The sequence below is a fragment of the Eulemur rufifrons genome, chromosome 7, assembly GCF_041146395.1.
Source record: "Eulemur rufifrons isolate Redbay chromosome 7, OSU_ERuf_1, whole genome shotgun sequence".
In the NCBI taxonomy this organism is placed as follows: Eukaryota; Metazoa; Chordata; class Mammalia; order Primates; family Lemuridae; genus Eulemur; species Eulemur rufifrons.
In genome coordinates, this window is record NC_090989.1 from 3,632,027 (window position 1) to 3,646,044 (window position 14,018).

The window sequence follows — 14,018 nt, forward strand, 5'->3', positions numbered from 1 at the left end:
CGAGGTTCTGGGCTGAGACAGGAGCACCCCACCTGGGGGGCAGTGTGGGTGGGCGGAGTAGACCTTCACAGGTGGGCAACAGGCCGAGGCTTCCCGACCTCTGCACCATCCATTCACACACCAACCTGCAGGACTAGACGTCCTCCTGGCTGGCCACACATCTCTGTGGTGCCCAGAACACACATGTAACAGAGGAATGTGACTTGGTAAGTGGCCATTGGCCATTGTGCTTTGCCACATATTAATTCATCAGAATATGGATCAGTTGTTTTGCCTGTGGCAACAACGGACAGGACCAGTGTGTCTGAAAGAGAGCGGAGCCGGGTCCAGGTGCCTGGGGAAGAGCGTGGCTCCCAGGAGCTGCTCTCGGGATGCGGAAAGGTGGGGGAAAGCCCAGCAAACGGGCCGCGTGGCCGCTGTATTGGGTTCACCCTCCACATCGGAGTCGCTCCACGGATTTCTGTGCATGTCAGAAACAACAAGACCATTCCAAAGCATTTTTGCCCAGCTCTCCTTGAAAGCACCGGTAGCTCCTGGCTTGCAGAGCCAAACTGTGAAAAGACACAAGATTCCCTGTGCAGTCATCTCGATCGAGAAAATTGACTGCGTGTTTCTAGCCCGCTGTGGTATCAGCCTTCTCTAATTGAATTTTATTAGGAAATGTTTGACATCTTACAGTCTTCTCGCAGGTCTTGGGTAGTACTAATGGCCGGCAGTGAGTGACATGTCCCAGGTACCTGGCACCGTGGGCTGCACGTTTCACATGTTCCCTGTTTCGTTTGCACAACATGCCACGAGACAGGGACTGTCGTCATGTGCCCATCCTGTCCATGAGGAGACTGGGGCGGAAAAGCTAACACTTTCCCCAGACCACTCATCGGCCGTGGTGGAGCCGGGACTCGGAGGGCACGTTGTGCCGGCAGGAGCAAAGGCAGCCGGGGAGCGGCACGCCGGCGTTGGAGTTTAACGGGGCTTTGCACCACCGGTTTGAACACATCTGAGACATGTTGGTAACTCAGAGTCCTGATTAATTTCTCCCTCCTTTAAGGAAATATTTAGTCTCAGTGGGGACATTTGCTGCTTGAGCCACAGGGTGACGGGGTGGAGCTGTTGGCATCCTCTCCTGTTTTCCCTGGACACAGCCCGGCGTCTTCCTCCCTCTCGACAGCCGGGCCAGAGTGAGGGCCAGGCAGGAAGCTGTGGCCAGAGGTCGCCTAACCTGCAGCCGCTCTCAGAGACACAGCGGGAAGAGTTGGAGGATGAGCAGGACGCCCACCTACACCCAGGTGTCCAGGACAGAAGTCCCTCTTTTGTCTCTCTCTCCCTCCCCGCAACCCCAGACTGTGATATGGATTTAAGAATTGGGAAAGAGTTATAGAAGTCCTAACAATATTATAAAACATTTGGAAAAAAGAGTGTTAAGAATTGGTCAACGACGTCAGTGCTCTAGTTGGCCAGGCAAACTGCAAACACTTGCCTCTCTCCCCTAATAGAAGGGCTTCCCGCCTGCATCTGAGGACACCTGCCAAAGTCTGTGTCCTCCACTTCTCTGTACCTGGGGTGGCCCAGGACACACTGTGGAAGCCCCCAGCCTGTCGCCATCCCTGAGACCAGTGTGGGAGCCCCGGCAGGTGAAGTCCGTGGCACGAGTGCTGTTGTACTGGCCGGCGCCAGACTCAGCCAAGTGTCTGCTGGAGCACTGTATGCGGGCGTCCTGGTGGGTCGGGGGTCTCAGTGCGTAGAGCCACGGCCTGACCTGCGCTCCGCTCTGGGCGGCTTCTTTTTTTTTTTTTTTTAATTTCATCTTATTGTTATGGGGGATACAGAATTGCAGGTTACATACGTTGCCCATGTACCGCCTTTCCCCCCAAGTCAGAGCTCCAGGCGTGTCTGTTCCCCAGATAGTGCGGGTTGCACCCATCATGTAGGTATATATCCCTCCCTTCCCCACCTCCCCCTTCCCGAGTCAGCACCTTCAAGCGTGACCATTCCCCAAACGGTGCACAATGCACTCATTGTGTAGGCATACACCCATCCCCTCCCCCACCCCCCACCTCAGTCTGATATCCGATTGGTGTCGTTCCCAGATGTGTATTTAGGTGATGTTCAGGGAAACCAATTTTCTGGTGAGTATATGTGATGCTTGTTTTTCCATTCTTGGGATACTTCACTTAATATAATGGGTTCCAACACTCTCCAGGAGAACCATAGAGATGTCATATCTTCATTATTCCTTATAGCTGAGTAATATTCCATGGTATACATATACCACAGCTTACTAATCCAATCATGTATTGATGGGCATTTGGGTTGTTTCCACATCTTTGCTATTGTGAATTGTGCTGCTATAAACATGATTAAATTAAAAAGTTTCTGCACAGCCAAAGAAACAGTCACGAGAATAAACAGACCACCTACAGAATGGGAAAAAATTTTTGCATACTACACATCAGATAAAGGACTGATAACAAGAATCTATTTAGAACTCAGGAAAATCAGCAAGAAAAAATCAAGCAACCCTATCAAAAAGTGGGCAAATGACATGAATAGAAACTTCTCGAAAGAAGATATAAGAATGGCTAACAAACGTATGAAAAAATGCTCAACATCCCTAATCATCAGAGAAATGCAAATCAAAACCACAATGAGATATCACTTAACCCCAGTGAGAATGGGCGGCTTCTTGATGTGCTGCTTTTCCAATCCACTCGCCTCTTCCGGCGAGTGGGTGTCTGCGTGATCTGAATTTTCCCTGAAATTCACGGACCCATGGAAGGAAGTCACCTTTCTTCTGGGCTCCCATAGTAAGCGTGTGTGTGCATGTGCACGTATGTGGTGGCTCTTAGGTGGCAAGGCACTCATCTGTTTCCGAGCCTGTCCCCTTCCAGGCTGAGCTCATTGAGAACGGGCTGTGTTCTGCTCACCCGTGTAGCCCCCGCAAACCTGGGCGAGGAGTCCGCGGATTCATCCCAGACTCACCTCCTGGGGGACAGGGCCATGTTCCCGCTGGTTGGAGCTGAGCCTTGCACTTGCAGTTTAAGTGACTGCAGCTTGGCAGAGTCGGGGGAGGCTGTGAGGGATGGCTTGAAATTGAGGACTTAGGTTCTATGTCCCCATCTCTCACTCCCAGTTTTAAATTTCTCGGAGGCCGTGGTCAGGGCTTTGGGCATTTGGAGCCTTGTCCGTGCAAAGGTTTGCTGTGCCTTGCCCGGTCTCTGGCAGCAGGGTGGCCAGGCAGTGCGGGTGTGCGTCGGGGCGGAGGGTGTGCAGAGGCTGGCGGGGAAGGGGCGTTTGGCCACCAATGGCTCCCTTCACGGCCAGCCTGCATCTCAGGGCTGCACCGGGTGGGCCTCGGGTGTGCCGGTTGGGAGGAGAACTCCACGGGCAGGAAGGGGTGGCTCCCTGGCCGGGTCGCTGAAATCTAAGAGATTACGGGCAGCGCACCGCCTGACCTCAAACCCGTGTTTGACTTCAGGGACGGTGTGAGGAAACGGGGTGTGGGGCCCACCAGCCCTGGGGCGTGGCCCAGGGGGAGCCCCCAGAGTTAAACACCCTCCTCTGTGTCTTACTGACTCACTGGCAGGGGGAAATGGCAACTCCTCTCTCTCTCTTTGAGAAGAGCAAAATCATTCATTTTTAAGAATACAGTATTTTTCAATTATAAAGGATAGTTATACTCATTATAGACATATATCCATAAATAGGGAAGCAGAATCCGGGGACAGACATAAGCCCCGTCTCAGCGCCCACTGACACCCACTGTGCATTTCCTTTCTCCTCCGTTTTCCTGCTGAGTGGTTTGTAAACTTTTGTATCCTGTTCTGTTCGATTTAGCACTATAGTGTGAACACTTTCCATGGTATCGCAGATTCTACAGAAATATGCTAGTGAGGGTTCCATAATATTTCATCATTTGGCTAAACGAACACTTGTTCATAATTCAATATTATTGGTAATTTAGGTTGTTAACAATTTTTTCACTGTTAACTAAGATTTCCTTTGATGAACCTCTTCATGCAAAATGATTTTTCCGTGTTTAGGATTCTTTCTTTAGGGCGTCCCCAAAGTAGATTTACCGAGTCAAAGAGTGTGCTGTTCCTAAAACTCCTGACACCAAGCACCAGGTTAATTTCCAAAAACACGATGCTGACTTCCACTCACGGTGTCTGCAGTGCCCAGTCACCCAAAGGAGGGACGTGTGACCTCACCGGACCCACTGTGAGGCCGGTGTGGGCCAAGACCCCTCCTAGCACCTGGAAGCCACAGGCTCGGGGTTTCCTGTTAGTGACAGTTCAGAGCTCATGTTTAACGGCCCCCAGCAGGCCTGGGTGTTTTCCCTCCCCCGGGCACAGTCTCTCTGGCTGTGTTAATTTCCTGTTGTGATCAGGTCCCACACGGAGTGGCTTAGACGGCAGGAATCGATTCTGCCGCTGTGGGAGCCCTGGAGGGCTGGAGTCTGCCCTCGCGGGGTGGGCGGGGCTGCTTCCCTCTGAGGGAGAAGCTGTTCCAGGCCTCCGGCCCGGCCCGGCAGCCTCGGGTGGCCCGTGGCTCACAGACGGCCACTCCCTGCGTCTTCACATCTCTTCCCTCTGCGGTGTCTCTGCACCCAAATTTCTTGTTTTTATGTGTAAACAGTCCTATTGGATCAGGGTCCACCCTAATGACTTCATCTTAACTCCATCATCTGCAAAGACCCTATTTCCAAATAAGGTCACAGTCACCGGCACTGGGGCTTGGGACTTCACTACGCTTCACCCTAGCACTGGTACGTCATTCGGTGGACGGCTTGAGAGGGGTTCATCACGTGCCTTTGTGGCCCTGCCTTGAGGTCCCTGCCTCAAAGGGACCTGCCCTCCACTCTTGCTGAGGGACTCTGGCCCCACATCAACTCTGCATTGACAAAGAGTTGTGTCTGGAGCCACAGACCCCTTACCAAAGCGTCACCCCTCCCAACTTTGTTTATTTAAATTGACAAGTAAAAATTATACGTATTTGCGGTACACAACATGGCGGCTCAATACATGCATACATTGTGAAATGGCTAAATAAAGTTATTTAACATACGTGTTACCTCACATAATCATCATGTTTTTGTGGTGAGAACACATAAAATCTCCTCTCTTAGCAATATTGTTAGTAACTGTGGTCGCCATGACGTACGCCAGACCTCCTGAACTTCCTCCCCCGTCTCACCGAGATTCCGGCTCCGTGGGCCGGCGTCCCCCAGCCTGCCACCCAGCCCCTGCTGACCACCATGCCGCTCTCTGCTTCCGTGAGTGTGACGTTCTTGTACTCCACATGGAAGTGGAATCATCTGGTATTTTTCCTTCTGTGTCTGGCTTATTTTATTTCTCATAATGTCCTTAAGGTTCATCCATGTTGTCACAAATGACAGGATTTCCTTCTTATTTTAAGGCTGACTTGCATGTGTACCATGGTTTCTTTACCCATTTATCCATCCACAGATGCCTGGGTTGGTTCCATATCATGGCTGCTGTGACTGCCGCTGCAGTGAGCGTGGCCGTGCAGGTATCGCGTCATTTCCTGTGGACGCGTGCCCAGCGGTGGCACTGCTGCGTCATATGGTAGTTCTGCTTTTAGTTTTTCGAGGAAACTCCATAGTGTTTTCAATAGTGGTTGTACTAATTTACATTCCCAACAGCCTAGGAAGTAACTATTTTTAAGTTTGTAAGCAATCTCCATATTCTTTTCCATAACGACTGTGCTAATTCTCACCAACAGTGTGCAAAGGTTTCCTTTTCTCCACATCCTCACCAACGCTTGTTACCTTTTGTCTCTTTGATCAAAGCCCTTCTAACAGGTGTGAGGTGATATTGCATTGGGGTTTTAATTTGCATTTCCCTGATGATTAGTGATGTTGAAAATATCTTCATATACCTGTTGGCCATCTGTATGTCTTCTTTTGAGAAATGTCTATTCTCAACCTGTGCCCACTTTTTAATGGAGTTATTTGTTTTCTTGACATTGAGTTGTTTGAGTTCTTTATATATCTTGGCTATTAACCCCTTATCAGATGTGTGGTTTGCAAATACACTCTCCCATTCCCTAGTTCATCTTACTCTGTTGATTGTTTCCTTTGCTGTGCAGAAACTTTTTTAGTTTAATGTAATCCCTTTGTCTATTTTTGCTTTTGATGCCTGTGCTTTTGGGGTCCTATCCCCCAAAAAATCTTTCCTTAGACCAATGTCTTGAAGATTTTCCCCTGTGTTTTCTTCTAGTAGTTTTATAGTTTCAGATCTTCCATTTAAGTCTTTAATCCATGTTCAGTTGATTTTTGTATATGATATGAGATAAGGGTCTAGTTTCATTATTCTGCATGTGGAGATCCAGTTTCCCCAGCACCGTTTATTGGAGGGACTGTCCACCAAAGCATGTCTCAATGCCTCAGTGACAAGAGTATCTGCTGGGCATTCCTGCAGTGCTGGAGGAGGGTGCAAGGAATAGATCCACTCTAACACTGACATCTCCCTGAGTCCTCACAGCTCCCTCTCTACTGCAGCACAGGGCTTCCCACACCTAGTCTGAACCACTGGGAGCCTTTTAGAATGCAGATTTGACTTTATGAGGCCTGGGAGGGAGCACGTCTGCCAAGATCCCAGGGACAGGAGGTTGCTGCTCTTCAGGCTACCTTTGAGTAGTGAGGCCGCATGTGTCAGGGGAGCCCCAACATTTCAACTACACGAACCGTTGGCCACCGTGGGGCCCAGGCTTCAGCTAGCCACCCAGCAGATGGCCACACCTGTCATGTCCTTGTGCTAACACATCCAGTCCTGAATCCTGAGTGAGTTCAGTGGTGTCAGCCCTTTGAAAGCAAAATTTACTCTCCATGGACCAACATGGTCCTGCTCGACTCCTCTCTCAAGCATCCTCCCAGGCTCCTGCCGATACAGGTCCCACCACTCTTCTGGGGGTACAGGCTGTCCTCCCTGAGCAGGCCACCTACCTACGTGTGGGCTGTGTCTGGCCCCCTGCTTCTGTCCCCTGCCTCCATCCATCTGAAGGCTGCTGTGCGGAGGAGAGCTGCTCCACCTAGGACAGGCTAGGGCGGACAAGGCTCAGGATTCAAATTTTTGGCCTCACATTTCTGCCGAAATATCCCAGTGTCCTGTCTCCAAGTGTCAGTCTTTCCTTGCCGATGCCAAGAGCCTGGCGTAGGAAACTGGCCGTGGTGAATGTCACATCGGTGCCACACACCTGGAAGTGAGCCCTGGCCAGACCTGCCACCCTAGGACATCAGGAGCTCACCGGTGTTGCCAAGAAGGCCTTTGTGATGGTCCTGTTCTCAGTCCTCGATTTCCTCTTTCCTTTTGGCTCTCAGAAGAAGCAAGCTGACCCCAAATCTTCATTATCCTATCGTCACCATGGAAACTCAATGCCTCAGCCACTCTCCCTGGAGCCACCTTGCCTCATGCCCCGCTTCAGTTCACGTCCCCTCCTGTGTGCATTCGAGGAATTATGGCGGGGCTCTGTGCTGTGCGTGTGTCCCTGTGACCCTGGCCAGGACAGCCTCTGGCTCGTCCAGTCCTCGAGGAGCCAAACCTCAGGTCTCATTGATGAGAGTCTGTTTAACAGGGTCACTGCTGGTAGCAACTTCTGTATCAGTAGAGGCCTTGGGGGAAACAGGCCTGGCTGCTCCCGCTCTGGGAAGTTTGAGGAGACTCTTCGGGGCTGGTGACCCCGCATGTGGGAGGAGCGGGGAGTGGGGTTAGTCACACCCAGGGATGACGGCTGCGTGAAGGCTGCACACCTGGGCTGTGGCTGACAGAGGGGCGTGGCCAGTCCACGGTGCCACTGCAGGGAGGGATCCAGGAGGTGGAACCCGAGCTCACCCCCTCCCAAACACCCTTCTCCTGCTGGTGCCGCCCACTGCAGCAGGACCACGCACCGGCTCCCTTCCTGGGTGTGGCGCAGGTGGAGGGGTCAGGGTGGCTCTGGGCCCGGGTTGGAAACTGGAGGCATTTTCTTGCCAGATCTCAGGAAGTTCTGTTGGGTGAGCACAGCCGGCGACGCCCGCCACGGCCACAGAAGGCCAGCAGGAGAGAATTCGAGATTAGGAGGCTTTCGATATCCTGTGGTCTGGCCACTGCATTTTTCAGATAAGAAAACCAAAACCCAGAGCTGTGAAAATACTGCTATAAGGTCCCCTGACTACTTAGTGGAGTGGCAGCACCCTGCATGTCCTCCCCCATCACACTGGCGTTTGTGAAAACAGGTTAGTGATCGCTAAGGTCCCTGAATGGTCACATCCCACGGGTGATCTGCAGGGGCGACGCTCTGGCACGGAGGAACTGCGGGCAGGTCCAGGTGCACCGGCTCCCGCGACACTCTCACAGCCTTCCCCAAGGACGGAGGGGCTGGGCTTTCGAGAACGACCTAACAACATCCACGGATCATGAATCTCTGCCCCCCCCCCATTTATAGATGCTACCATTTTAACCTATTTCCTTTAGATTTTCTTCAATGAAATACAATGTCACAGACATGCTGGAGGCTCCTGTGCCCTCCCGATGCCCCTTCCTTCTTTTCTCGTTCCTGGACAGACCCGTTACCCTGACGCCAGCGAGTCTCCTTCCTGTCTCAGCTTTTATAATTTTATTTCATCTGGGTGCAGTTCTAACAGTATAGCACGTCATTTAATGTATTTTGGAAATCCACATGATAAATGATGTCATGTATTAAAAACCTTTCTTAACTTACTTTTTCTTTAACTTAATTTCCAATATTTCTCACTGTTAATTTTCGTCTTCTGCAAGGTACTTGGTACACACACACACAATACATGCAATGTGTAGTATAATAATATATGTAAAAGCACAGTATATGTCCACAGTTGGCTCTCTGTACCTGTGGGTTCTGCATCCACGTGTTCAACCAACCACAGATCAAAAAAATTCCACAAAGTTTAAACAACAAAGCTCGAGTTTGCTGCATGCTGCGAACTACGTTGAATCCACACAAATACAACGATAATAAAGAAAGGAACTGTGTGTGGGCGTCGTGTCAGGCGTTGTAAGCTATGCGGAGGATGTAAAGTGTGTGGGAGGACTGAGTGTTGGGAGGATTGCGCGGGTCCTACGCAAACACTACTTTGTATAAGGGACTTGCATAATCCCGGAGCTTGGTGTCTGAGGGTGTCCTGATACCGAGGGACAACAGTGTCACACGTTAAGTTTTCTCTCCTTCCCCTGTTAGTGACCATCTATGAACACCCATGTTGCTGCCTCTTTCTTTTCCTCTCTCCCTCCCTCGTTCCCTCCTTGTTTTCTTTTCACCTGTTCCAAACAACGCGAAACAGCATGTCTTTGTCACCTTTCCTTCTGCCCCGGCGGGAACGTCTGTCTGGAGTGGGGGCCAGGCCTGGACCCGGTGGAACGGCTGGGTGGTGACTTCTGCACAGCTTCAGCAGCGCCAAACACTGACCACCTTTTCTCCAGATTGTTGCACATCTGCGTTCCCATTTTTCCAAAGTCTCTCCTTTGATCTGAGACATTTCGGTGAGACGCCACCACAATCATTGGCATCACCCATCCCGGGCCGGCACCCCCGGCCCGGGGGGCAGACTTGACCCACCCCACAGAGGACCCCGGGCCTCCCCTGGAGACCCCGTGGGCCCTGGGGAGGGTGAGGAGGGATGCGACGGCCCCCATTCTGGCCCAGGCTCCCCTCGAGTGGGGCTGCCAGGACTGACTGACTGTCCCCTAAGAGAAGGAAGGACCTTTCTGAGGCCAGCGTGCCTTTTCCTCAGAGCCTCATCCCTCACTGAAGAAAAGAGATTTCTCCTACTGTTCGTTCATTCCTTCCGTCATCCCCCAGCTGTGCATCGAACGCTCACTGCAGGCCTGTTTTGGGGCCTGGGCGACCTCGTGCACAAGGTAGACAAAGACCCTGTCCCACGGGCCCCAGGCTCGGGGGTGCACAATAATAGACACCGTGCGAGTGAGCTGTTTCACACGCTGGAGGGCAGGAAGAGCTCTGAGGAAGGGACACAGGGCAGGGGTGGGGTGGTGGCATTGGAGGTCCTGGTCACATGCCGTCGTGCAGGCCAGAGCGGGAGCAGAGACCCCACGGAGAGGGAGTGAGCCCCGCAGACACGGGGCGCAGTGAGCCACGGCCACTTTGTCAGTTTTCATATCAGCTCTTGTGTACAATTTCGTTATTAAAAGAATTCCCCCGCAAAAGATAAAAGGAAAGGGGGAAAAAACCCAAAATAATTAAAAGAAAACCCCTCATTTAGATAAATAAGTAAAACTGCTCGCGCGGTCCCTTCGATCAGGACGGAGCTCTTGCCGTCCTCAGCGTCCGCAGCACCGGCACGGCCTCTAGACAGGCTGTGTCCCCGGGAAGGCCCTCAGGTGCTCTGCTGACCTGTGAATTTGCCCACGTCCAAGGTCAATAGGAGGAAAGATGCCATTTGTGGGCCACATCCCCTGGGGGACGGGTGGGGGCTGTCACTCCCCACCCAGCTCATCCAGACAGAGCTGCCCCCCGCCCCCGCCCACGTGGATCTCAAAATAGTTGAAAATGGCTCTCATGCCCATTTTAAGAGGACACGATCGGGCGGATGGGCCTCATCACCTCCTCCCTTCCCCCGACTGCCCGTGGCAGGGGCCCTGTGAGCCACGGTTGTCACGACTGCTGGTGCCTTTCCCAGGCCGCCCCACGTTGAGTCACCTTTGCGGGGTGTGCAGTGTTTGCGCTGGCCGGACGGCCTCGCAGATACGGAGGCCCTGGATTAAGGACACTCCCAGGGGATAAGAGAGGGACTTTCTGAATCTCACATCCCTCACCAGGTGACTGCACAAGTCGGCATTTTCTCTATCAGCGAACTCGGTTTGGCTTGACCAGGTCTAGGGAACACCTTTCGACCAGCGGCGATTACTGGGAGTGAGGCCTGCGGGACCTCCTTAGGCAAACGTTATCTGCCACTCTCTGCGCAAACAGTCCGCCGTATAAACGCCAGGGCCCGCGGAGGCTCACCCCCGCCTCGTGGTCTCCCTTGGAGCAGAGAGGACACTGAGGCCACCATGGAGCACAAGGCCATCTGCGCCCTGGTCGTGGTCTTCTCCCTGGCCCTCAGCGTCCTGGTCGAGGACGCGGCAGGTAAGGCGCCCTCCTTCCTGCTGTCGGGGCGCGGCCGGGTCGGCGCCGGCCTCGCTGGGAGCCACCGTTCCCCAGGGCACAGCTTCCAGCCCCTCTTCTGTGCCAGGTGCTGTTCGAGGCCCTTCCAAGTATGTCCCATGTTACAGGAATGACAAAAGCAGGTGATGAGTAGCACAGGACGGTGGGGCCCACGGAGGGCTTTGACAAACCCTGCAAGGAAGCCGCGTCCCTCTGTTCGTGACTGTCTTCCAGCGTTGACACTAGGCTATGAGGCTACTCCTAAGTGTCATATTTCAAAGAGGAATTTCTGCTGGGGTATACGAACAGTGCTTCCAAATGTCAAAGCCAACATCTCCCCCCAGGGAGCAGACCTGCCCAAGGCCCCACAGATGTGTCCATGTGCCTGTCCCATTGTTAGCCTCCTGTGCCAAACTCTCCAATACCGTCCTGGGCTCCCTGGGTCCCCTTGGCTCTCCTGGGCTTCATGATTTGGGGAGTCAAAGCCACCTCTCCCGCGGGTGGTGCCCATCAACAGCAAATCATCAAATGGCACTCGGGGCCCAAGTTCCTCTAGAGAGGCGAGAGGAGGGCACGGTTGCCGCCTTTGGACTTGTTTGTGTCTCAACTCTTCTGTCTGCAGAATGGGACAGTCCCCTGCCTCACAGGGCGGTCAGGAACATGCAGTGTGGCCGTGTCTGTGACAAGTGCTTTGCCAGCTACGAGATGCTAAGTCACTTACTGTTGTCAGTCACAGTTTAAGGTGGGGGGAGGAGAAAGTTCCCAGATGGAGGGTTTCCCCAGAGGCTGGGAGCGAGGGAGCTGGGTGATGTCACTGTCCTGCAGCCCCTTCCAGCTGCCTCCTGACCGTGGGGACAGGGTGGGGGTGGGGTTGGGCAGCAGTGGGAGGAAGGTATCGGGTGACAGCTTGGGAGTCCCCAAGCCCACGGCAGGAAGCAGGTGGGCCTGGGAACCCAAGGAAGGACATGGCGCGGTGGTCCCCACTGCCGGCCCCTCCCCACCCACCCCCCAGCTCCGCCCCTGCGCTGGAGGCTCAAGGTGGCCCTTCCCTGCCCAGCCCTCTGGCCCAAGGCTCGGGGCTTCCTTTTGGGTCCCTCAGGGTTAGTGATTCTGTTAGAACAGAAATCTAGAAAACTGTGATTACAGTGTAGCCCGTGGAGGGACATTATTTCCACTTAGTTCCTTCATGTGACAGAAAGTGGGTGGGACACACAGAACCTGTAGTGGCCGGACGCTGAGTCTGGAAGTCCCTCTGTCCTGGGTGGGACACCGGCAGGAGGGGGCGAGCCACCAATGTGGCCTCCCTCCCCCGGGGTGCCTGGGGCTTCTCCGACCCCCCCCACCCGGCGTGGGCAACGGTTCCCTTTGCTCCAGGGTGGGAGCCAGAGCCGGGAGGGGTCCCCACAGAAGCCGCCCCACCAGGGGAGGGGGTCTAGATCTTTCCCACAAAGCCAGGGACTCTCTTCAAAGAAAGCCCGAGGCAGTCCCCGATGCGAAAGCAGACGGGAGAGCAGCCCCTCCGCGCCAGGATGTGCCTGCACCTCCCCTCGTGCGCCCCAGGGACAGACGGGGAGGTGCTCGGGTCCTCTTCCGTGACCTGTCGCTGCCTGTCGACCCCCAGATCCCAGCAGTTTGCCTTCCCAGACCTCAGACTCCGCCTGAGCCCAGCCCCTGAAGCTCTGGCGTCTAGATCGGGCGGCACCTGTGGGTAGCCCGTCTCCGCCACGCATCCCCGCTACAGACCCATTTCCTGTGCCGAGTTGCGTGCTGTCTAGCGGCCCCCAGCCCTCTGTCCAGCTCTTCCCAGACCCCTGCCATCCTCGCCACCCCCGAACACACCTTGCTCTCCCCTCACGGCCTGTGCATGGGCGGCTCCATCCGCTCTGCTTGGCTGAGCCTCAGCCTCCCCTGGCAAACCTCCTCCTGCAGGGAGCCCTCCCTGGTTGTCACTGGCCCCTCCTGGGCACCCTGGGATGACCAAGCTGTGCTGTCTGGTGCATTTTCTTGGCTTTCTCCTCCATTAGACGACGAGCCTCTTAATGACGACTTCTCTCGGTTTCACTCCCGAGGCCCTCACCCGGCACGGTGGCTGGCCTTGCCGTGCTACTGTTCCCAGCACGCACAAGGGGTGCTCAATAAACATTCATTTACTGAGTAAACAGAATGTAATGGTCATGCATTGAGATTAATGTGTGAAGGAATAAGTTACCTGGGTGGCTGCGAAGCCGACACACCCTGGGCACCTTACGCTTTCCCGGGGCCTAGCTGTTTTTGCGCCAGGACACGAGGACCGTGTCTCCCTCTCGTGTCCCGAGGGGTTATACCGGCCTCGCGGGCGGTGCTGACTTCCCTGGAGAAGGGAGCTGGACGGAGGGGGTGTGGACGATGACACGGAGAAATCCGGCCACGACTCGGCTTGGCCTCTTGCCCACGCCTTTCAGGCACGTGTTCGGTGCTGCCCCGGGAACGAGTGAACTGCGGCTTCCCCGGTGTCACGTCCTCCCAGTGTGAGAGTAAGGGCTGCTGCTTTAACGACGACGTCGCCGGGTACCCGTGGTGCTTCTATCCCAAGACCACCGACAGCCCCCCAGAAGGTATGGCCGTTTCCCCACACCTCGGGGGCGGGAGATTTAGAACGAGGGAGAAAGATCCACGCGGGGCCGGGGCGCTACAGCCGTGCTTTCCCCAGCCACGGACCGCGACTGCCAGGCCGGGAGCCTGAAGCAGGCCGGGCTCAGGCCCGGGGACAGCACGACAGGGCTAAGGACTCTGCAAGGGACCCGGTTTCCCTGGCCTCTCTCCACGGCTCTGACCCACAGCTGTGGAGCCACCCTCTCTAGCCGCTCGGGGTAGGAGTGGAAGGAAAGATGATTAAAAAA